The sequence below is a fragment of the Dermacentor silvarum genome, chromosome 7 (assembly GCF_013339745.2).
Source record: "Dermacentor silvarum isolate Dsil-2018 chromosome 7, BIME_Dsil_1.4, whole genome shotgun sequence".
In the NCBI taxonomy this organism is placed as follows: domain Eukaryota; kingdom Metazoa; phylum Arthropoda; class Arachnida; order Ixodida; family Ixodidae; genus Dermacentor; species Dermacentor silvarum.
In genome coordinates, this window is record NC_051160.1 from 37,496,725 (window position 1) to 37,519,450 (window position 22,726).

The following is a 22,726-nucleotide window of genomic DNA, read 5'->3' on the forward strand; positions in this document are numbered from 1 at the left end:
ACTGCATACAAAGCCAATTGCCATCCCTGGGAGGAGCTTCAATAAATTCCCCTTTCATTTGGTGGAAGTGCAGGGTAACCTCGAAAACTGTAACTCCGAAGCCAGACGCTACCCATTGATGCGACAATGCGTGACGACACTGCCCAGCAGGATAAACCTCAGCCTCCAGCGGTCACCGTTTCTCATGTCTTGCGCCAGCGTGATCCTGCCATCTTTAGCGGCACCACTGATCAGGAAGAGGAGGATTGGTTGTCATTGTACGAAAGGGAGAGCCAGCACAATAAGTGGTACGACGTCACCAAGTTGCACAACGTGCTGTTTTATTTAACCGGCGTCGCGAACCTCGGGTTCCGAAACCACGTTCCTTTCCCCTCACAGTGCTGTATTTGTCCCTCTTCCATGCAAATCGCTTGCGGATGCGATGGTCGTGTTCACATCCGCTTCCGTCTTCAGTCGCCGCCAGCCTGTATTGTTGCCTTTCGCCCTCCTCATGGTTCACCCTGGTGCGGCAGAAATACTGGTTTGTAACTTAAATTCGCACACTTTGGCGTTTCGCTGTGGCGAGGCTATTGTTACCATCCAGATTGTGGACGATGACGTTATTGTGCATTTACCTGTTGCCTCTATTGTGCATTTACCTCTAGTCACGATGATGAAGAAATAGAACAGTTTTATGAAGATGTTGAACTAGCAATGAGAAAGGTGCAAACTCAGTATACTTTAGTCATGGGCGACTTCAATGCAAAAGTGGGGAAAAAGCAGGTTGGTGAGCAAGCCATTGGCAACTACGGCATCGATTCTAGGAATGCAAGAGGAGAGATGTTAGTAGAATTCGCGGAAAGGAATAGGCTCCGAATAATGAATACCTTCTTCAGGAAGCGCAGCAACAGGAAGTGGACCTGGAAAAGCCCTAATGGAGAAACAAGGAATGAAATAGATTTCATACTCTCTGCCGATCCAAGCATAGTGCAGGATATAGAAGTGTTAGGTAAGGTTAAGTGCAGTGACCATAGGTTAGTGAGGTCTAGGATTTCTCTCAATTTGAAGAGAGAGAGAGTGAAGTTAGTCAAGAGGGAACAGGCCAACCTAGAGGCAGTAAGGGTAAAAGCAGACCAATTCAGGCTGGTGCTCGCAAACAAATATGCAGCTTTAGAACAGGAAGATGAAGATAACATAGAGCTAATGAATGAAACCGTAACTAGGCTGATCTCAGAAGCAGCAATTGAAGTGGGAGGTAAGGCACCAAAGCAACCTGTAGGGAAGCTCTCCCAAGAAACAAAGGACCTAATAAAGAAACGGCAAAACATGAAAGTGTCCAACTCAAGAGATCAGATAGAATTCACTGAACTGTCAAAACTGATCAACAAGAAGAAAGTAAGGGATATTCGAAATTATAACGTGGGTAAAATTGAGGAAGCCGTAAAATATGGACGCAGCATGAAATCAGTAAGAAGAAAACTAGGCATAGGACAAGGCAAGATGTATGCACTGAAAGATAAGCATGGTAATATCATCAGCAATTTCGATGACATAGTAAAAGCAGCAGAAGAATTCTATACTGACCTGTACAGTAGCCAAAACAGCCAAGCTTCTTCCATTCGAAATAGTGATGAACCGGATACAGAAGCTCTTTCTATAACTAGCGATGAAGTTAGAAGGGCCTTGAAAGATATGACCAGGGGAAAAGCGCCTGGAGAAGATGGAATAACAGTAGATTTAATCAAAGATGGAGGACATATCATGCTTGAAAAGCTTGCGGCCCTTTATACGCAATGCCTCACAACTTCAAGTGTACCAGAGAGCTGGAAGAACGCCAACATTATACTTATCCATAAGAAGGGAGACGTTAAAGAATTGAAGAATTACAGACCCATTAGCTTGCTTTCAGTATTGTATAAAATATTCACCAAGATAATTTCCAATAGAATCAGGACAACACTTGACTTCAGTCAACCAAGAGAACAGGCTGGCTTCAGGAAGGGGTATTCTACGATGGACCATATCCATGCCATCAATCAGGTAATCGAGAAATCTGCGGAGTACAATCAACCTCTCTATATGGCTTTCATAGATTATGAAAAGGCATTCGATTCAGTAGAGATATCAGCAGTCATAGAGGCATTGCGTAATCAAGGAGTGGAGGAGGCATACGTGAATATCTTGGCAAATATCTACAAGGATTCCACAGCTACCTTGGTTCTCCACAAGAAAAGTAGAAAGATACCTATCAAGAAAGGAGTCAGGCAAGGAGACACGATCTCTCCAATGCTATTCACTGCATGCTTAGAAGAAGTATTCAAGCTCTTAGACTGGGAAGGATTAGGAGTGAGAATCGATGGCGAATATCTCAGCAACCTTCGGTTTGCAGATGACATTGTCCTATTGAGCAACAATGGAGAGGAATTACAACAAATGATTGAGGACCTTCTTCGAGAAAGTGCAAGAATTGGGTTGAAGATGAATATGCAGAAGACAAAGATAATGTTCAATAGCCTGGCAAGGGAACAAGAATTCAGGATCGCCCGTCAGCCTCTAGAATCTGTAAAGGAATATGTTTATCTAGGTCAATTACTCACAGGGGACCCTGATCATGAGAAAGAAATTTACAGAAGAATAAAATTGGGTTGGAGTGCATACGGCAGGCATTGCCAAATCCTTACTGGAGCTTACCACTGTCGTTGAAAAGAAAAGTGTACAATCATTGCATTCTACCGTGCTAACATACGGGGCAGAAACTTGGAGGTTAACAAAGAAGCTCGAGAACAAGTTAAGGACCGCACAAAGAGCAATGGAACGAAAAATCTTAGGAGTAACGTTAAGAGACAGGAAGAGAGCGGTGTGGATCAGAGAACAAACGGGGGTAGACGATATTCTAGTTGACATTAAGCGGAAGAAATGGAGCTGGGCAGGCCATGTAATGCGTAGGATGGATAACCGGTGGACCATTAGGGTTACAGAATGGATACCAAGAGAAGGGAAGCGCAGTCGAGGACGGCAGAAAGTCAGGTGGGATGATGAGGTTAGGAAATTCGCAGGCGCAAGTTGGAATACGCTAGCGCAAGACAGGGGTAATTGGAGATCGCAGGGAGAGGCCTTCGTCCTGCAGTGGACATAAATATAGGCGGATGATGATGATGACCTGTTGCCGGTGACCTCGCTACTGCTAGCGTAACAGCACTGACACCCCATGTGCCATCTGACCGGATAGCACCGCATCTTTTCGTCGCTCTATTGCAAATTACCTCAACCCAACACCACGTGAGTGGATACTTACCCTTTTAAATTACTTTCACGCCTCTTTTGACTTAAACCAAGCGTCATTAGGCTGCACAAGTACCGTTTCTCACCCCATTGATATGGGACGTCACGCACCATTACGCCAGCCACTGTACCGCATGTCATCCACCGAGTGTCGTGTTATTACTGAGGAAGTTGAGGACATGCTTGAACCTGCTGTTATCAGACCCTCCTAATGTTCTTGGTCGTCTCCCTACGACATTATTCGTGTCTCTCCTGCTTTGGTGGCTGCGATCCCTCCCAGTGATCTACAGACTGTTTCGGCTAACTTGGTCCAAGCATTAAAAGTACAAACATAGGCACTACGTGTGTCGTATTGACGCAGCATTTTTCTGAGCCGTATGGAGCACGTCATTGTATTTTTTTCCAATCTGCCAAGATGGGTAAGTAACCAAGATTACTTAATCATATTTTTAATTATTAACTCTAGCAAGAAATGTTCAATGGAAAAATTGGAGTGCTTGTTCAGAAGCATCGTATTATTTAATGTGTGCTAAAATAAATGTCCTGTTTAATGTTTTCCCAGCTTTTCTTTAAAGCGCGCAAAAATAAAAAAAGTACGACGTGACTGCCAGCTAACGCGCCATGCTTTTAGTGCTCTCGAATGTAAGCTGAACGAATTAGCAAAGGATGCTCTGCGCAGAGAGGTCGATTGAACAGGCTGTCGGTGACTGCGATCATAGTTTTAAAGGCGATAGTCTTTAATGGGCTACCTAAACACGAAAAACCTAGTCTGTCTCTCGATTCAACCGCCCGGCCAAAACAAAGGATAAATAGAGGAGGTGCAGAGAAAGAAACAAAGACAGACCCCCAGAGAGCGAGATTAATAACTAAATAAATAAATTAAACATCCTTGGCGAGGCGGGATTCGAACCCCGGTACCCATGGTCTGAAGGCGAACGTCACAACCAATAGGGTATACACCCACGCTTGTACAACATGCATTTATGCGAATCATATGATTGTGTTGTACCAACGATTGTAACAGAACTTACTATTGGTGAGGGATAGAGAAAATGAGAGCGAGAGAGAGAGAGACATTTAAATAAAGATAGAGAGAAAGAAAGAGAAACACAGAGAGAAAGAGCGACAGAAAGAAATGAAAAATGAAACGCTACAAATGAAAACAACGCGTTAGAAATGGTCTGGAAGAGACCCTACGCGTTAAAAACAAGCCGACTGAAGCCGCGGCTCTGTAGCCGGCTTTAAGGAAGCATTAATAAAAGGTCCCAACAGATGGCGCAAGAGCTGGGTGATCGCGGGAAATTTGAATTGAATTCGGCAAAAGCTCCATTGCATCCATCATGGGAGAAGTGAAAGAGGAGGGGAAGAGCGTGAGGGGTGGGAGGGAGCAGAAGATAGGGCAATACGTATCAAGGACGGCTGAAAACTATTGTTTTTCGACGTCATTTTCAGCGAAGCAAGCAGATATGCGGCCATTTTTTTTATCTCCGTCTTTCATCACACTGTCACTCTCTCCCCTCCATCGTGTTTCTTCATTAGTCCAAAAACAAAAGAAAAAATGCCTGCGTTGCGTCAAATGCTGCCTCCGGTCCCGTATCGCATTCGCACGTGGCAGCCGCTTTGTTGTAGCGATATATTTTTATTCAAACGGTATGCCCCTTTTGTCACTTAACGTCCATCGCCGTCACCGACAGCCTGTTCAATAGACCTCTGTGCGCGGCGCAGCCTTTACCAATTCGTTCAACTTACATTTGAGGGCCCTAAAAGCGCGACGTGGTAGCCAGCAGTCGCGTGGTATTTTTTTTTTAAATTTCGCGGACTTTAAAGAAAGGCTGGAAAAACATTAAACAGGGTATTTATCTTAGCACAGATGAAATAATTCGATGCTTCTGAACAAGCGCTACAACTTTTGCATTGAACATTTTTTCGATAGAGTTAATAATTAAAAAGTTAAATACGTAATCGTATTAATTTAACTAGCTTGGCGGATTGGAAAAGAAATATCATGGTGTGCTCCATTCGGCTCAGAACAACACTGCGTCAATACGACACGCGTAGCGCCTATGTATGTATTTTTATTTCTCGGCCAAAATTAGCTGAGACCCCCTGTTGTTCACGTCAGCAGACTGAAGGCATACCGCCATCCTGCTAACGAGAATGTTTGAAGTGCACCGGGACTGTGCTTCTACCGCCGGGGGTGATGCTACGAAGCTACCACAACAGAGAAAGACATTCTGCCTGGATCAGACGACAAAGAAGACGGGTCTGTCTTTTGCTGGGGGGCTGTCCACTATCTTCGCTACTATGTCGCTGTGTAAATACATTGTGAATAGTCCCACCTTGTGTCGGTTTACGTAACATCTTTGTGGTGGAGGTGGTGGTTGTTTCCTGTACCCATAACGGAGCTCCGCAACGGCCGACTCATCAGGCTTCCGACCATGTCAGTCGGTGCAGCCACATCACTTTCACCACCTGCCCCTCCCATGGCTCCCACCTTCATCGTTCTGCCTCCTGATCGTGATCCTGGCGTGTTTTCCGGCCAGGATGGGGTTGACGTCGACAAATGGCTCAACCTTTGCGAACGGATCAACGCCAGCTACAGGTGGGACCCGACCCTTATGTTCGTCAACGCGATCTTTTACCTCGATGTAGTTCGAGACGCATGAGGCTGACATTAGAAACTGGGACTTCTTTAAAGAGAAGATCCGCAACCTTTCGGTGATAGCACTGGTTGGCAGCTTGCTGCGCGGAATGAACTTGCGACTCGTGCACAGACATCCTCCGAGTCCTACGTCACTTGCATTCAGGACGTCATCGCTCTTTGCGGCCGGGTTGACAAGCACATGCCTGAGTCCGAGAGGGTTTCTCACGTGCTGGGAGGTATCGCCGGCGATCCTTTTAATCTGCTCGTGTATACCAGCGTTGATACAGTCGACACAATTATCAAAGAGTGCCGGCGGTTTGAAGACGCGAAGAGCCGCCGTATAAACCCAGAGATTCACTCGGCTGCCCAACACGGCTGCAACTTCATCGTGTGATGCTGTTTGCCAGGCGCCCACCTTTGACCACGTTACGCGCATTGTTCGTCGCGAGATTGAAGCTGCCTGTCCTGCATCTATTGAAACCCCGTGTTCTTTTTTAGGAAAAAAAATTGAAATATAAATGCATGTGAGTAAAATCAGCACTTCCCATCAATTTTTCAAAATTTCTCAGGTAAATTAAGTGGTTGAAGGAATGGATATTTAGCACAGTAAAAAACCGTCAAAGTTTGAAGCAAGTACGTTCAATTTGGAGCCACCGAAAACTTCACATTTCCCGAAGTTTCCTTCCTAGAACAGATGCCAGATTTTGATTATGGCCGGGGGCATCTTTAAGTCGTTGTACGCTTGTTCTACGGCTTACTAGTGAGGTTATATTGACTGTCCTTAATTTTAAGGCCGACGACAAGCATCATAAAAAAAATAATGTTTCACTCTATTTTAGTAAACCTTACTTCATGATTTTTGTATATACTTACGACAGCACTGCATCATGCACTGTGAACATGATCCGAAGTTGTTTCCATTGTCTTGGCATCCTCCATATGTGAATTTTCTGCATGTCTGATTTTCAGACACGTAATACCACCTTGGAAACGAGCCCCTGCACTTTCCTACCACAGGGCCGTCCTCTGAGCATGCTCTGTCTGTCATGCCTGAAAAGGTGCATTTGTTTTCCGCTAAGTAAACTAAGGTTATAATTAACAGCATACTTGCTGTTGACCCTTCTCTAGTTTCTATAATGCGAAATTAGCCACATTGATGTCAAAAACATTGGATTTAATTTACATTTTGTCAAGAGCATGTATTTGTTTCTGCTATAATCGTTGGCAAATATAGTTTTTATGTGTTATTTCAATTTTGAGAGTGCCGTATATGACCTATTTTCTTGTGACTAAAGATGTCACGTATGCTCTTACTGTATCTTGAGAGATTTTTGAAGCGTTTTTGAAGCGTAACGAAATATAATCCGCTGTCGGAATTTCACATTTAGCAAAGCTTTTGGTATGTAGAATAGGTTTCCGAATATACCAAGAAACTAGAAAAGTGCAACGATGTTTCATTATAGATGTACTGCGACAGATTTATCAGGCTGCATACACACGCTTCAGAACTGAATAGAAGCGCCACCAGCGTACACTTGATATACTACCTCCGGATGTTACAGCACAATTTTGTGCCCCGTCCTATTAGCAGTGCCAGTAGCGGTGGGTCGATAGTATAGCGTTTTGCTGCAGAACCCGCTGTCGTTGATTCAATTTCTAGCCGTAGACACTATAATTTGATCTGGCGGCATTTAAACTTGCTAGTTTATACAGCACCGTGTACAGTTGAAAATCGCCAACTAGTCCAAACATATATATATATATATATATATATATATCGCGAACTTATGACTTTTGTGCATAACGTCCATTAGTAATCTTTATCAATGTCAGATAAGATCTTGTGCATGCTTCAAGAAGAAACCTACTCTGTTATGAAATAATCTCAGCTTACATACATGCCTCGGACAGAGTGAGAACAAGTGCGTAGCACAATGCAAATTTTACAGAAAACATCGCAAGACACATATTATTGCAAAAACGCTTCTATCCTTTTGGGTGAACCTCTTTTATACTAATGCCATGAAATACCACACCAAAATGTTGTGAGCAGGTTGTTGTCAAATAACTCTTGGTGTCTTAGTCACAGCTGCGGCGTCTTTGCGAAAAGATGCTAAACCTTTCCCTCTCAAATTTATGAGCTTTTAAAATGTGATCTCTCAAGATACAATAAGAGCATGCGTGACGTCTTTAGTCACAAGAAAATAGGTCATATACGGCACTCTCGAAATTGAAATAACACATAAAACCTTAAAGGTCGCGCGGTCCCTTATCTATATTGCCAACTGACGGCGTCAACCCTTACATTTCATCTAGAAAAGGCCGGTGAATTTTGGCGCATGCCTGTTCGATCATTCTTTTGGGAATTCTACTGACCACCAAATGGTCTTGTTTTCTAACAGAGCAAAAACTTTTACCAGTTAACACTTAGATTGTATAATAAGACACTGGCGGAAAACAATGCGCGCGGTTCTCCTCATTACCATTACAATGTATGCATGTAAACTATGACCGAAAAGAACCGCACATCAATCAGGCACTCCTGTTAACTTGATTTTTGTGGCACGTGGCTGACGTATCTGCAACATTGAAATTATTATCTTTATGAGGTGCATGATGGAAAAGAAAAAATAAACGGCACGAGAAAATTAAGAGCACAGTTATGTTTACCACTTTGACTTAGAAACATTTCCTTAGTTGCCTAATCTTAACTCCAACTTTCGCTTCTTTTACTCGAACCTATGAAACGCATTTCGAGGTCCATTCTATGGTCGTAATTGCAGCTCAACAGAATGGGAGATGGAATACATCATGTAATGTTTCTTGTAAATTATAAAAAGCAAAATTGTTCTAATTGAATGTGACGAAACTTACCTTCCTAGAAAGCATAATATCTTTCTTAACAAGAAAAAAAATGACTAACAGCTTTTTAAGTATTCATTTAATTTAAGACGGGAGTTGCCATTGGTAAACTGCGGCTGAGTAGTAGTTAAGTAGTGTCTGCTTAGAATATATCCTCAAATAACCAACACAACACGAAAAACGTTGCAATTCCAGTTAACGGTTTCCAAAGGTTTCCCATTCGATTTCCCGGCCCTTATTTGTTATGTTTTCGTTTTCTAAAACTCTTTTTTTTTCTTTTACCACCCTAAACCATCCTTGAGCTTTAACAATCCATGTAAATCTTTCCGTAGTACGTAGCGCGTCACATTTCTGTGTGGTCTAAATTGGAAACGTTTACAACATGTCCCTTTCCATTTCCTTCTGCACCATCCGCAAGGTAAAAAATTACCGCAGTTGCTGCTGGTTGAGACGCGTTGAGAAGAAGAAAGAAAATGGCTCGAGTAACTTGCATTAGTCTTTGTCAGGGTCTCTGGATAAAATGCATGACGCAAGAACATTTTGAATAATTAGAAGACTTTATAAAAAGATTTTTTAGGTTTAACTAAATGACTCAAACATGACAGAAGTTACGCGCTACGCGAACGAACTCTCAGTAGCAAGTTTAAAACAATAGAACAAGAGTTAGGGGGTCCTGATGTAAATATAGACTTCGTAGGAGCCGCAGCATGGGCTTGACATCGCCGACTATGATATCATTAACACGGCTCCACTGGGTAGCCAGGATCTGGTGTCTCTGGTTAGAAAAGTTGCGCTTTTCCGAAGGTGAGAACGACGTGAGGATGATGCGGCCGCACCGCTTGGGAGCTGCCCAAACACCTGCCCTATATTGCGCTGCTATCCAGTGAAGCCACCTTTGTTTCCATGAGCAGGACAACCAGCCATGTGTAACCTGAAACCTGGAAAGATGAAAGGGCAAGAAACGATTATTATTTTTAGTTTCAATAGTAATTATATGAATACTCCAGGCGCATTTCTGCGGTCGTTGTTGTCGTCGCCGTCGCCGTGAGGTTCCGCAGAAAGTCCAAGGGGCGATAACACTATCGCCGCGTCGTAAGCTGAGTATGCCAGTAAAAGCATGGAGGGAAGCCGACAATCTCGTCTCAATCACACCTGCGCAAAAGAAAGGAAAAAGGGCAGGATGTGCGGCGTCTTCGGTCGCGCGCGAGGCACCCAATGTTGCGAGGCACCGGTGGGAGAGAAGGGAGGGGGGTGCGTTCTACTCCGGCTGCAACTGTGTATGTGGCGGCTGCGCGCGGCTTATCTTGAGAGCGATCTGCGATGGAGGCATAGTCTAGGTGCGTATGCGGCTCGCAGCTTTGTGCGTGATGTGTGTTCTTGGCGCTCAGTTTGCGTTGAAGCGATAGACCGCATGAAGGTCACTTCACTCACTGCTGCTGCCACGTTTCCTCACGCCAGCGTTTTGAGAACGAGTGTCCGCGGTCATCGAGTGTGATATGTTCATGTTTGCTGTGCGCGTGGACACCATGATTGCTAATTTAGTTAGCAAGCGAATGTCCACACATCGATGCGGCCGATAAAAGAACTATCCTAGCTTCGTATGGCTCTCCGATTATTCACTATCGCAATCGATGCTTCGCCTTTAGGGTGAAACTGCGACATTTATAACAAACTTTCAGCCGATTATAGAGAAAACAACATTAGTGGAATAAGAAAAGCCATAATTAAGGGAGCGTTTTGTTTTCCTCTATGTCTGCTACGGATGTTTATGATCGCGAAGTACATGCAATTGCCTAGTAAAAGAAGCCATAGCAGAAAGTTGTCTTTGAGTATACTATCATGCGAACTATAAAGAACTACGTCGATATCGCATTTTAGTACATATTCATATTATAAGAGAAGCCCCAGTGTTCTGAAAGTAGAAGGCGTCGTCAATAACCCCGCCGGCGAGAACCGTCGCACTCCACTTCTTTCTAAATTTGGAAGAAGACGTCCGCCCATGCTTGATTGTCTGCGGCCGAGTTCCCAGTTGCACCATGCGTCACTTGGCATGTTGTTCGTGGTGCAATACTGTCCCAAGCGTTCTGCAAACAAATGGTAACGCAGACATGGACCGTCCTGAGAATCGTCGCTAAACAATCAAGGCCACTGTGGAGCCAACGAGATGAAATATCGATGTGTGGATGAGCAGCGAGCAGCCAATTCAGATGAGATAGGCGCGTTGCTGATGCTGCAGTATCATTAAGCTTATAGCTGTCTTTATAACGCCGAAGCGTCACGCTAACACCATTCTGCCCAAACGGCCCAGCGATGTGTGGTACATTCCCAAGTGATCACACTGCCAACCACTGGCATTAGGAAAATCAGATGGCTGAAAAACGCTCGTCATATTAGTGGCATATAGCACAATATATTAGGCATGTCGTATACTTTACAAGAGATATCTATGCATATCAGGATGCTTCTCATGTGCTGCTTCAGCTAGTGCACGACATATGCTTTGTACTGTATATGCTCTGAAGTACAGCATGGTTAGGCCCACAATTTTCTAGCCATTAGCTTTCTCTGTGAACTTTACCCAGTTTTCAGTATGTCCTGTCTGTTTCTCCGCACCTAACCTTCTCCACGCCACCTGGACTCACTGGGTCGAATATGTAGGTCGAATATGTAGGAAGGAAAGAGAGTAGAGAAGGAAGGGAGGTCAACCAGTTTAGCACAACCGGTTTGCTACCCTACACTAGGGAGCGGGATGGGGGAGAATGAAAGATGGGGAGGAGAGATAGAGAGCACATAGGACAGCACACACGTCGTCAGTTACAGTTCGTCATGCTTGCGTGGTACGTGACATCATTGTCACAGCCACTTGTAGAAGCCCGTTCCTTTCAGAAATCTAAGCAGTCCTTTCGTCGCCTTCAGCTGCGGTGTCTTCTGTCGACGACACGTGAAAATCGTTTCAACTGACATTGGTCTATTGTCAAGGTGCGCTAAAACGGACTCCAGGGGCTGTCTCTGAACATCTTATTCAGTACAGTCGCATAACGGGGGTCGCTGGGTATTTAACACTGGGTAAGTGCCTGCCCAATGATCTCATTCCATGCCAATCTCAGTCATTGGGTATGTGCCCCATAATATGTGCCACTCCTTATTGACCCGCTCTGACGCAAACTTAGTTCACTGGTTATATGCCGCTTTTCGATTAGAAAAAAAATATTAAATTTTTTTTCTGGTGCATGACGGAATAAAACCTGCCTCATACATATTCGGAGAATGTATTCAATACATTCTCCGAATGTATACATATCGGCATATGTATTCAATCACGTGCGGACTTGGCGGAGTCTTCGTTACATAGCAGCACAATGTGCCCGGAGAGAAGCGCTAGAGTGGAGCTGGGTGGCAGAATAGGCGGCTTATTATCAGGCGTTTCGGTGCTGGCAACGTGGCGTCTCGCAGCATTGCTTCAATGATAATCGCACTACTGTCGACACTCATCTGGTTTCCGCCAGAACTTTTTAAGGCACGATCCCAGTATATTAGGGAGGCCATGTTGCTTTCGACTCCGTTGCAAATTTTTTAGTAAATATTCGTTCTGTATTTCATAATACTCTGTCATAAATTCAATACCAAAGTGTCTCAATGCTTTTGTAAACAATTTATTTTTACGCATTTATTTGTTATCAGAAATGCCCTCATGACGAACTATAGATTCTCGCAAATGCTGTAGTTTTTAAGCTCTCCTTGGCGTTCTTGGCCATCTTGTTGCGCAATAGTCCTCGGGGAAACCTTCAACTGCAATTAGGAAAAGAGTTTACAGTTGTCACGTTTCTGCTCATAAATACGGAAAAATGTATGTTATATATACACACTGACACTAACGATTTGCAGAGCTAAATAAATACTTCACATTTGCTAAACGTGTTATTTCTCTGATATAGCGTGGAAAAGGCATTGATGAGGATACCGGTGTCACTACACGTTTATATTTACGGAATATTTATTTTGCATAATGTGTGAATGTTTGCATGCAGATAAAAATATCCACCAAAACATGTGCGTGCATTAAAACTTTCACAATATATTGGCACATGTGCTCTAGGCAGACAGCAACGATGATGGGGGAATTAACGGAATCCGTCTAGTGGGTCAGTGGGACTTTTGCCCGCGACGAAGAAGACGTGTCTCTGCTCTGTTTTGCTTGAACACGTTGGCCTGCTGTTCTTAAAGAACGTCTCCCTGTCTTCTCTTGGCGTTGTACCGCGACTACACATTTATACATCTGCCCATGTAGAATGTTGTAATGTTATAATGAGCACTTTAGGGCAACTATATATATATATATATATATTTCAACAAATGATTGAGGTTCTTAACCAAGAAAGTGGAGCTGCGCAGGCCATGTAATGCGTAAGATGGGTAACCGCTGGCCAATTAGAGTTAAAGAGTGAATAGCAAGAGAAGGGAATTGCAGTCGAGGAGGGCAGAAAACTAGGTGGGGTGATGAACCTAGGAAATTTGCAGGCGCAAGTTGGAATCAGCTATAGCGTAAGACAGTGGTAACTGGAGATCGCAGGGAGAGGCGTTCGTCCTGCAGTGGACATAAATATAGGCTGATGATGATGATCGTGATGATTTTAGAAAGAACAAACTATCAAAAGACTTCAATTGAACGCGTTGGAATATTTATTATTGGTGTTTTGTTTTATTTCGCAACTATATGGATACTCCAGGCGCATTTCTGCCGTCAGTGTCGCCATTGCCGGCAGGTTCCGTGTAAAGTCCACGGGCGACAAAGTCGTCGCCGCATGCCATATGGTTTATGTGCGAGTGAAAGCGGGTGAGGGTGAGCCGGCGGTCGCGGCTCAACCTCGTACACCCAACGGCAGGAAGCACGAAGGAAGCACGCCGTGTCCCAGTCGCGCGTCACACTCCGGAGACCGCCGAAGGGGGGGAGGGGGGCGGACGTTTTACTTTGCGCCGCCCGAGTGACCACGCGCGCCCACCGGGCTGCAAGGCTTCGGGGGAGGGGGGCTAGTAAGGAGGGGGGGAGTCTGCGTTCTGCACCGCGCGCGCCCACCCGAGCGGCTGTAACTTTAATACTATCTGCGGCTGGGGCACAGTCCCCCCTGCACTGTGTTTTCGCGGCTTAGTTCGCGTAGGTGTGAGAGGCGGGGCCAAGGTCAATTCGATCGCTGCTGCTGCCGCACTTACTCCCTACAGCGCTTTCACAGGCGGTCATCGAGTGAGATGCGTTCATCTCTCCTTGCGCAAGTGACACCATGCATGCTAATTTAGTTATTATGCCTATGTTTACAAATTTATCCGGCCCATAAAACTAATATCCGTACTTCTTATAGATGTCTACTAGTTTGCTATCTCAATCGGTGCTCCGCCTTTCATGAAAAACTGGGACTTTTTTTTTTTACACTCCTGCATTTGGAGACTCCTCCGCTATCAATTCAAATGCATCATCGATAACTTGCTTAACGCGCTCAACAATTGATTCATATATTTCTCTTCTGCATTGTGACTCTTTTAGCAGTTTTCAGAAACAAGCTACTCAAACGGCAGTATTTACAGACGTCCGATGCAGAAATACTGAACCTAAGCCCTTGTTTGTTTGAGAATACATTGATATGAAAGTAGGTACAACGGCAATAGCATAGGGAACCACGATTTACAGTAGAAAAATACCTGAACGAAGCTGAGCGCTGTTTATTTTTCTGTACGCTATCATACGCTGTCATATCTAAAGAGAAGGATGAAACGAAAGCCATTCATGCGATGCGTTTACGTGAGCGCGTTCTCAAACTCTGCACCAACCATTACATGAGGATACATTTCAGTGGCACACATACAGTAATAGCTTCGGTCAGGGTGAGCAGCTAGATTGATGTACGCGACTTGATTTGGTCAGTTCTGTCCAGTGGTAGCAAGAAATAAATCATGTACAGTTATTTTAGGGAAAATTAAACTTTCTGCGGACTCAATATAAATCGAGTTCACTTCAGTATGCTCATCAAAGTTACACTCGACCACTTTTGTGAACGGGCTGCAATTGTCGGCGCTATCACTTGTGACGGCATTTTTGACGTGCTGCATTCTATCAGTAAATGGTAAGGAAACGGATAATATTTTTCTCTTCAAAAAAAAAAAAAAACAAAAAAAACGCAGGACTGCTTACTTTAAAATAGGTCCACATTGACTTATTCTGTTATATTTAAGAGTCACTATACACTCCATAAAACATCACCATACAACAATGAATACCTTTAATTGAGTCTGCAGTACCTCAAAAGAATATTATGTAACTTTTACAGATTTATCAACTGTCCATCGGGATTCGTCACTGAAGGAATTACACAGTGCGGTGCGTGTTCTATAGTGTTATCCCAATAATTAGGGGCGCTCAAAGTAATCCAGGATTACTGTGTCAAGTGTAATAAAATTCGAAGTAGAGCACTTCGCGTCACTCGTTATTATTCCAAAAAAATCTCTGTGGCTTCAGAGTTTCAGAAAGGGCATTTTCCTTTCGCTGTTTCTTTCAAGCTTGGAAAAAAATATTTAGCATATACTTAGCAACATAAATATGGGTCGGAAATTTTTCAGGCTGGCCTACAATTTTGTCATGGATGCCTTTTCGCAGACTATAACATTTGATTAATAGAATAATTATTATTACATCAATGTGTAATAAAGCAGAATACCAAAAATAGCCTCACTTGCTGAAAGCGATGGCATACAACATTATTTTGGTTTTGTCCAGCTGCGTTCCACTTCAATATTTTTTGACACACGTTAAGTGGAACACGTGGTATAAGAAGCTCTAACACAGGAAAGGGGTGAATGAATAATAGTGCGGGAAAGTTGAGCTGCAAGAAATATTTTCGTCAACGAGACCGAAAATACGAAACGAAAGATGAGGTCACTAACCATAACATAGGCCGATTGTTTGCTACACAGCCTATAGGTCCACATACTCGGCTTCTGAACTGTCAGTTTCTGAAGGGCCGCATTTGTGATCACATAAAATTATCAGCTTCGATTACTGTGGTGGGTGTACATATCTTTTTCTCATGAATCGACGTATAACAATTTCATTAGAGGAAGTACAAGTTTGTACTCACGATGGCACATAATGGAACAGATGTAGCAGCTCCCAAACACGCTTGTAAGACCAAAACTTCCATTTGTGTGCGGGTCACATTCATGATACGTCTCATTATATGTCCAACAAGGTTCAGTTGAATTGCATGGACCTTGGTAATGGTAGTGTGGTGTACAATAAGTGGAAATTCCGCCTACAAGCAAAAAAGAACGTATTGCTATATATTACTTAAAGGAAACAGTTCAAATTTGAATCAAATAAAATTATTTGCTGAAGTTTGGAATCGAGAAATCGAGTAGGCATTGCACCGTCTATATCAATGTAGCGTCTGTGACCACGTTCGCGCCCTTTCCGTTTGCGCTTCGACCCCGTTGTGCTCCATTTGCATGTTCGCAGCGTCTCTCTTTTTTTTTTTTTGTACGTGTGGCACATCACGCATTGCGCCGTCGAGATCAATGTAGCGACGCCGTAGTGCTCGCTCTTTATATTCGTAGCCTGGTAAAGGTTTATTACCATGTACATCACTTCGTAGAACCTAAAGGAGTTGTTAATGCTTGAAAATTGCATCCTATAAACTAACATACGATCCATGCGCACCATGCAAAATCTAAAGCGTCATTTGGTATGAACTATACGGCTACGACAGCTGCAAGAAAACGTTTAACCTTTCTTCTGTCCGCCAGGCGGCGATATCAGTTTTCATTAAGCGGGTTTACAGTATTTCACCGGTATTATATTCAGCTAAAACGATTGCCGCTGAACTCATCTCAGCTCTTTGCCCCAAACTTTGGTTATTGGCTATTTGCCACTGGATACGGGCCACAAGTTGCGTGCCACTTTTCAATAAATCCGATTTACGCCAACGAGTGACGCTGCGTATGTTACGCTCTTCATATGACGTATTTTACGCATACTTGAGTGACTAGCTGTTTGTAACTGGTGAAGTGCGGCTATTCAATGAACCTGTTTGACACCAAGTTGGGTCTTTCGTAATGTGCCAGTGCGTATGTGGCGCCTCTCGACGATGAAAATCATATACTTTTTTATTGTTGTGGTTGGAGTCGGAGCCGCTTCATAAATATTCCGACAATTTCGTCTGAATATATATTCACGCACGCACCACGTAGTGACTTATCTGTAGTGGCGCCAAATGGCACCACTCCCGGCTCTATATACGCTTCACACGGCGGTTGAAATACGGTCAGTCGATATATATTGTTTCAATGCGAAAGCATGATGAACAATCACACTAGTTCAATATAACAACCTAGAACCACAATAAAACACAACATTATTACCTGTGTGTTTTTGCCTGCAATACCTTTAATTACTTTGTCACACCGGAAGTCGTTAAACGCTGAGAATCTGAACTGAAAATGTTATATATGTGATAACGCGCAGCAACTTAGTCATGTAGAAGCTGCTTGAGCTCACGTCAGGACTTCTCAGCGGCTGCTTGATTGGCACGTAAACTCGGCTGATGCGTCACATACAAGAGAAATTCCTAGTAAAATAAATATTTATGTGATGATGCTACAGATGATAGTTTCACAGTGTACTCGCAGCTATAGTTGGAATAAAACTATCCATTTCATATTTCTCCAAAATTGAACCGGATGTATAATGTATTTGTATACAAACTTATTGAAAACTATGAACTATAAGAGTAGCAACATATGTTTAGCCATGCGTCGCAGGGGAACAACCTAAACAAGTTCCATTCACCGTTAGCTGAATTAACTTCTCCGTTATGGTAAATACGTCGGTAGAGGCGCACTGGACCATTATGCTCTGGAACACCGGTATGTTAGAATCCGGAGACAGCAACAAAGCAGTGAGGAGCACATAGGAGTGTATGAAGATAATTTTAGGACGTGTAAAATGTGTGCCAAGCAGCGCCTTCAAAATGTGGTGATAGAGCTTGCATTGACATTTCTCATTTGGCTCTTTGCCGATCATCTTGGCGCTCTCACCAAAAATGGGTGCATATAAGTAGACCACTTGCATTCTCACGACGTAACACTTTAGGAGGAGTAAGAAGAAATACTTCTCTAGCAAATCAACACTTCAATTCATACGAAACGCGCGCTTCGTTACGTCCATGGGCATTATTTTTGGTGCATGAGCTATCACAACTCTCGTTCGTGCAGTTGTTCACTGGCTATAATACAACACTTCACACCTATGTCAAGTAATTTTCTTATCGGGTACGTAACCCTTACCTTGCAAAAGACTGAAGATAAGAAGCAACACTGGAAACCAACGTTTCCTGTTCAAAGAGTTGATTTTCGAAGACATAGTTTAAAAGCATTATCCTAAGGATCAGGCAGTGTGCTTCCTTGTTTCAGCGCTTTATATTCGAAAAGGAGGCCTGTAAATGTTTCTTTTTAAAAGCATTATCATTATTTGACCATCTGTAGCAGTCAATATAAAAGCATCGCAGATTCATTGGCTACATTAAAATACTTTGGATGGTAGAAATGTCGGCTTTGTAGGACATCTTATTGATCATTTTTGCAGCTGGGAATACCGTTTTGTGCTCAGGGAGAAGCAGCGCAATAGAAAATATAATAAATGTGGCTTCCTTTCTGCAAGCAAGTAAGCATACTTAAAATTCATTGCTGTAGCGCAGGTATTTTAACCACGAGAAAGGCACAGCACTGACAGGTGCTGAAAAGGTCGCGAGGAATAGCGCTCCAACGTGTCGATGTAGACAGTAAGTAACATCATGACTGTGAATAAGAGCCCCCTTTTAATGTCAGAAAAGTGAATTGGTTTAAGTACACTGACGTTTGCTGACATATTTTTTGCATGCAGCTCAACTTTGTAGCAAGTCATACGATGGTCGCTAGAACCGCACGACCTTTGTGGTCGTGCACACAACTTTCAGTGTACATTGACAGCAGCTGGTAATGGCGAACAGCGAAGGAAATTGACCCTCCTTGTGCCTCGCAACTCTGAGTTGGCCTCTTTATCTACTTCTCAGTATCTTACAAAACCCTGCTGTTCATGCTGACAAGAACTCCTTTCTATGTGGATAGAAAGCCGGTGCGCTGCCGAGACTCACGAACAACGCACAAAATTTTCGTAGGCAGTTAGAAGAGGAGGAGGGGGTATTGCCGCAGAGAGAATGCTACGTAAGTAGATCGCCGAAATGTTCGGCGACAACAAGTGGAGTCTAAATGACGGCATTGGTAGAATGAATAAAGAGAGCTTGGCGAAATTGTCGGCAATGGTTCCGACCGTTGCTGAAGCACCCAAGGGCAACTGCTAACAGCAAGGAACATTTATTGCAAGGACTGATTTGAACCTAGGGGCAACGCGCTGTGTATCAGCCGTTACATACCTACCCAAACGGCTAATTAATGACACTGTGTATGTCTTTATCACAAAATACTTTTAGGAGGAGTAGAAGTACGCAACTCGTCGTGTCTCCTCTACCTCTGTGTATTTAGTTGTTTTCGCGATGATAAGTAAGTGTGCATCCTTTCCAACCCACCCATCTTCCTCCCTTACTGTTACATCTCGTAAATATACAGTGTCCCCGCTGGGGCAAAATATCTATTTCGCATCGGTGTGGAACCATCTTGCACTTCAGTCTATGTAATATTTTACGTATTGCGTCAAATTCAGGATACTGTAACAAAGAAAACAATAGGTTGGCATAGCTATCAATACTACAGCATACAACTCAGTGTGCGTTTTCTCTGTCCAGCGTATGTCTAGTGTGTATTATTTGTTTTTTATCACATTATCCTAGAGAGAATGTTATGGAGGTTCCATTAATATTTTCTAATTTATATGTTTTACTTGAATGTAAAAGTAGGAGCTCCCGGATTTTTCTTTTGCGTTAGCCCAATCAATCCTACATCCTAAAGTATTGGAGTGAAAAAGAGTTATTTGGTGCACGCAAGTCGTCTCACATGATCAAGCATGTTTAAAACCCTTGCTTGACCGCGCAATGATGGCCAATGGACTCCGCTTGCCATAATAGTTCTGCCTCTTTGGGCTATGTATGATATTCTTCTCACACCAAGTGAGGAAAGCTCTTATATTTTTGAGGTGCTTCTTGCTCAGAAGCAACGCTTCTAGCTCAGAAAGGCTTGCGTTAAGATGCGTCGGACGTATCCTTTACAGAAGCAGCAACATGACATTTTCGACTGGTTCTTTTTTTATGCATAATTGATATTCCGAACGTCCTGAGCAAAAGAAGGAATGACGGAATGCGTCAGAGCACCCCAAACATGTAAGTCATTTACTTGGTTCTATCACTCCGTTTCGGCACTTAGAAACTGCATGTATCATGGCGGTGCTGCTACCACACGTGAGCAGAGCCTGAAAATTTGCACGCAGCATTCTTCCCAATTCTTTTTTCTTTTTGTGTGCGAAGAACGTCATCACACCTGGTGTTATTGCTACATGACGTCAGCAGAAGCTTTCTCTGTGTGCTGACGTCAATATATTGTCGGTAACGTCAGATATGGAATTTCGAGACGTAGTATAGCAGCAAAAAAGAAAAAAAAACGTGTCATGTTTTCAAAGTTTCACAGTTCGTAATATCATGCTTTACGCAGGACTTTCGGGAACTTCGTAAATATCAACCAGTACTCCTTTAGTGTTTCGAAAGGTAGATTAGACGGATCTAGTTGTTTGGTTTTCATGGTGCGACATACTTGGTTGATCTTCCTGTCGTTTATGTTAAGTGCGTTGGACGTATGTGATCAAAGTCATCATACATGTTACCTGGCTATTTGTTCGACTTTAGTGTATAATGAAGACGCTGAAAGAGGAGTGACACATCATTGGTGGGCCTTCATGATAGAAGAGGTACTCGTTCTGTTTTAGGTAAACATGCGTCGAGTCTGAGGGCTCCCTCCTTTAGATGCTGATCGTACACCGCAGTTTGGCCATCGACTAGCGTAGAAAACAATCTCGGCAATTCGTAATATTGTTCGGCAGAAGTCGGTATAAGCTGCTGCTACTGAGTAGGCTTGAATGCTATCAAAAACATGGTCCTTTGTTCCTTTATTTCATGAATTTCAGCTCGTTTTTTTTTTTTTTTGCGAACGATTCTTATAATAGTGCATGTGGCTATGCACACACCTCACCAAACGGCGGCAACTAGTCCTGAGATATCATTTGTCGTAATTTTCAAAAATTGTTTAGCTTGTCCTCATCTATTCAGGACTCGGCTCGAGCGCGGCCGTTCTTCAGAAATATAGGACACGTCACTAGGAACATGCTGGGGTAGCCAATCGCACATTCTTCGTTCGTACATGCCACCTTCACGTCAGGTTTTTATCGTGTGTATGTTGCAGTTTGGCGTATCTCCTCTGGCGTACTCCATTTGGCGTGCCTCCAAGACGCCGTCTTGCATCGCAGTGAGAATATTCCCACCTAGTTGTGTGTGCGTTCACATCTTCAACAATATACGATTCGTGATTCGTTCAGTCGGCTCCAGTCGGTAAATGAGCATGCCTCGGGCTATTTCCCTACAAGTTTGTTATCTGAATTTGAAGAAACGAATCTAGCAGTTGGTTTATTTCATTGTGTTTGGATGGTTGTATTATAATGATGTGGTCGGTATGTTCTGTTACACTAACCTTATTCAACAAAACAACACTCAACTACATGCACATGGTAACATTTGTCTCATTATATCAGTGCCTCACGTCAAGTTCTTCGCGGTAATACATGTCTCGAATAGTTACCTTAAGTAACCGTTCAACTGCCGTTGGGTTCCATGGAATCTTTATACTTCACTTTGTTTAGGAACTATAGTAATCCATAGATAACTATAGAACTATATTCATAAGAACACAAGCTCAAATAAGTTCAACGCTCTTGCCAGCCTCATTCTATCAAACTTTTATTCGATATGCTTTTTATGCCCATTTCTGAGGTCATTCTTTGTTGCATTTTTCTTCAATCTTGTCTTTTTCTGTAAGCAAACACAACAAATACAGTGTGAATTTTTTTGTTGTAACAATTATGTTTGATTTGATTTGATTTGCTTTATTTGTCTTTCCAAGAAATTGGAAAAAATTGGAGCAGTCACAAAAAGCTACTGCAATGACTAGCTTGACGGGGTGACAGCCCCCTTAGAATGGCAGCAACGGACAGTGCGTAGGACAAAAAATATATAAGAAATGAATAAGATCGGAGAAAATGAAAAACAATACATACACAGGAATAATTATACATGTTGGTAGAAGATTGTTAAACATTAGGATAACAGGAACCTGATGTAAACAGTTTTAGCTACATTAAACAAGCTAACAAGGCAACATAGAGAAACAGCGGGAACATTGGAAGGATTGGTGCAAATACACAGTCAAATGAAAAAATTGCCGCGTATCTGCGTGCTTCGCTGCAAATGTCGTCGAAAGACGATAGTCTTCTGCCGGCCGTACTACATGAGTGCTGGTCTGATCCGCGGCCACCCGTGATGCTGTTCTCGTACCATTTCCGTCCTGGCATGATAAATGCAATGGAGGTTTGTTTGAACAGATTTCATTTTACCGCATTACTTCATCAAGCGGCCATTTATGTTTTGCCCTGACTCAGACAGCGCTTCCTTTATGTTGAATCGGCCGCATCTGGCTGGCATTGATAACATTGAGGAGGCGCTGCGTGAGACATGGTCGCCATCTGGCAATACATCGGGAAACATGAGCTTGTGCAAAGGGTTTCCTTCCTCCATGGCAGAGGGCACTCGTCGGCGCGCAGTCGGGGAACGTCGTTCGTCGGCGCGCATAGCATGGCATTTTCAGCGCAGCTTAAGAAACTAGGGTCTTTAGAGTTAAGTATCTATGTATTTTCTATTAAAGGAACACACCTCCTAATACTTACCT

The 22,726-nt window shown here is 43.2% G+C and overlaps 1 protein-coding gene and 1 long non-coding RNA gene across 2 annotated transcripts in view; both read right to left on the reverse strand.

The window, feature by feature from the left end:
• LOC119458800 (actinia tenebrosa protease inhibitors-like) overlaps positions 1 to 22,726 on the reverse strand; it is a 96,451-nt gene that overhangs the window by 7,537 nt on the left and 66,188 nt on the right. The window lies entirely within an intron of this gene.
• LOC125946692 (uncharacterized) lies at positions 12,405 to 18,188 on the reverse strand. The gene is made up of 3 exons (XR_007467784.1): positions 18,095 to 18,188; positions 15,892 to 16,065; positions 12,405 to 12,556 (listed from the first exon to the last, which is right to left on the reverse strand). It is a non-coding gene; the product is annotated as an uncharacterized LOC125946692 (long non-coding RNA).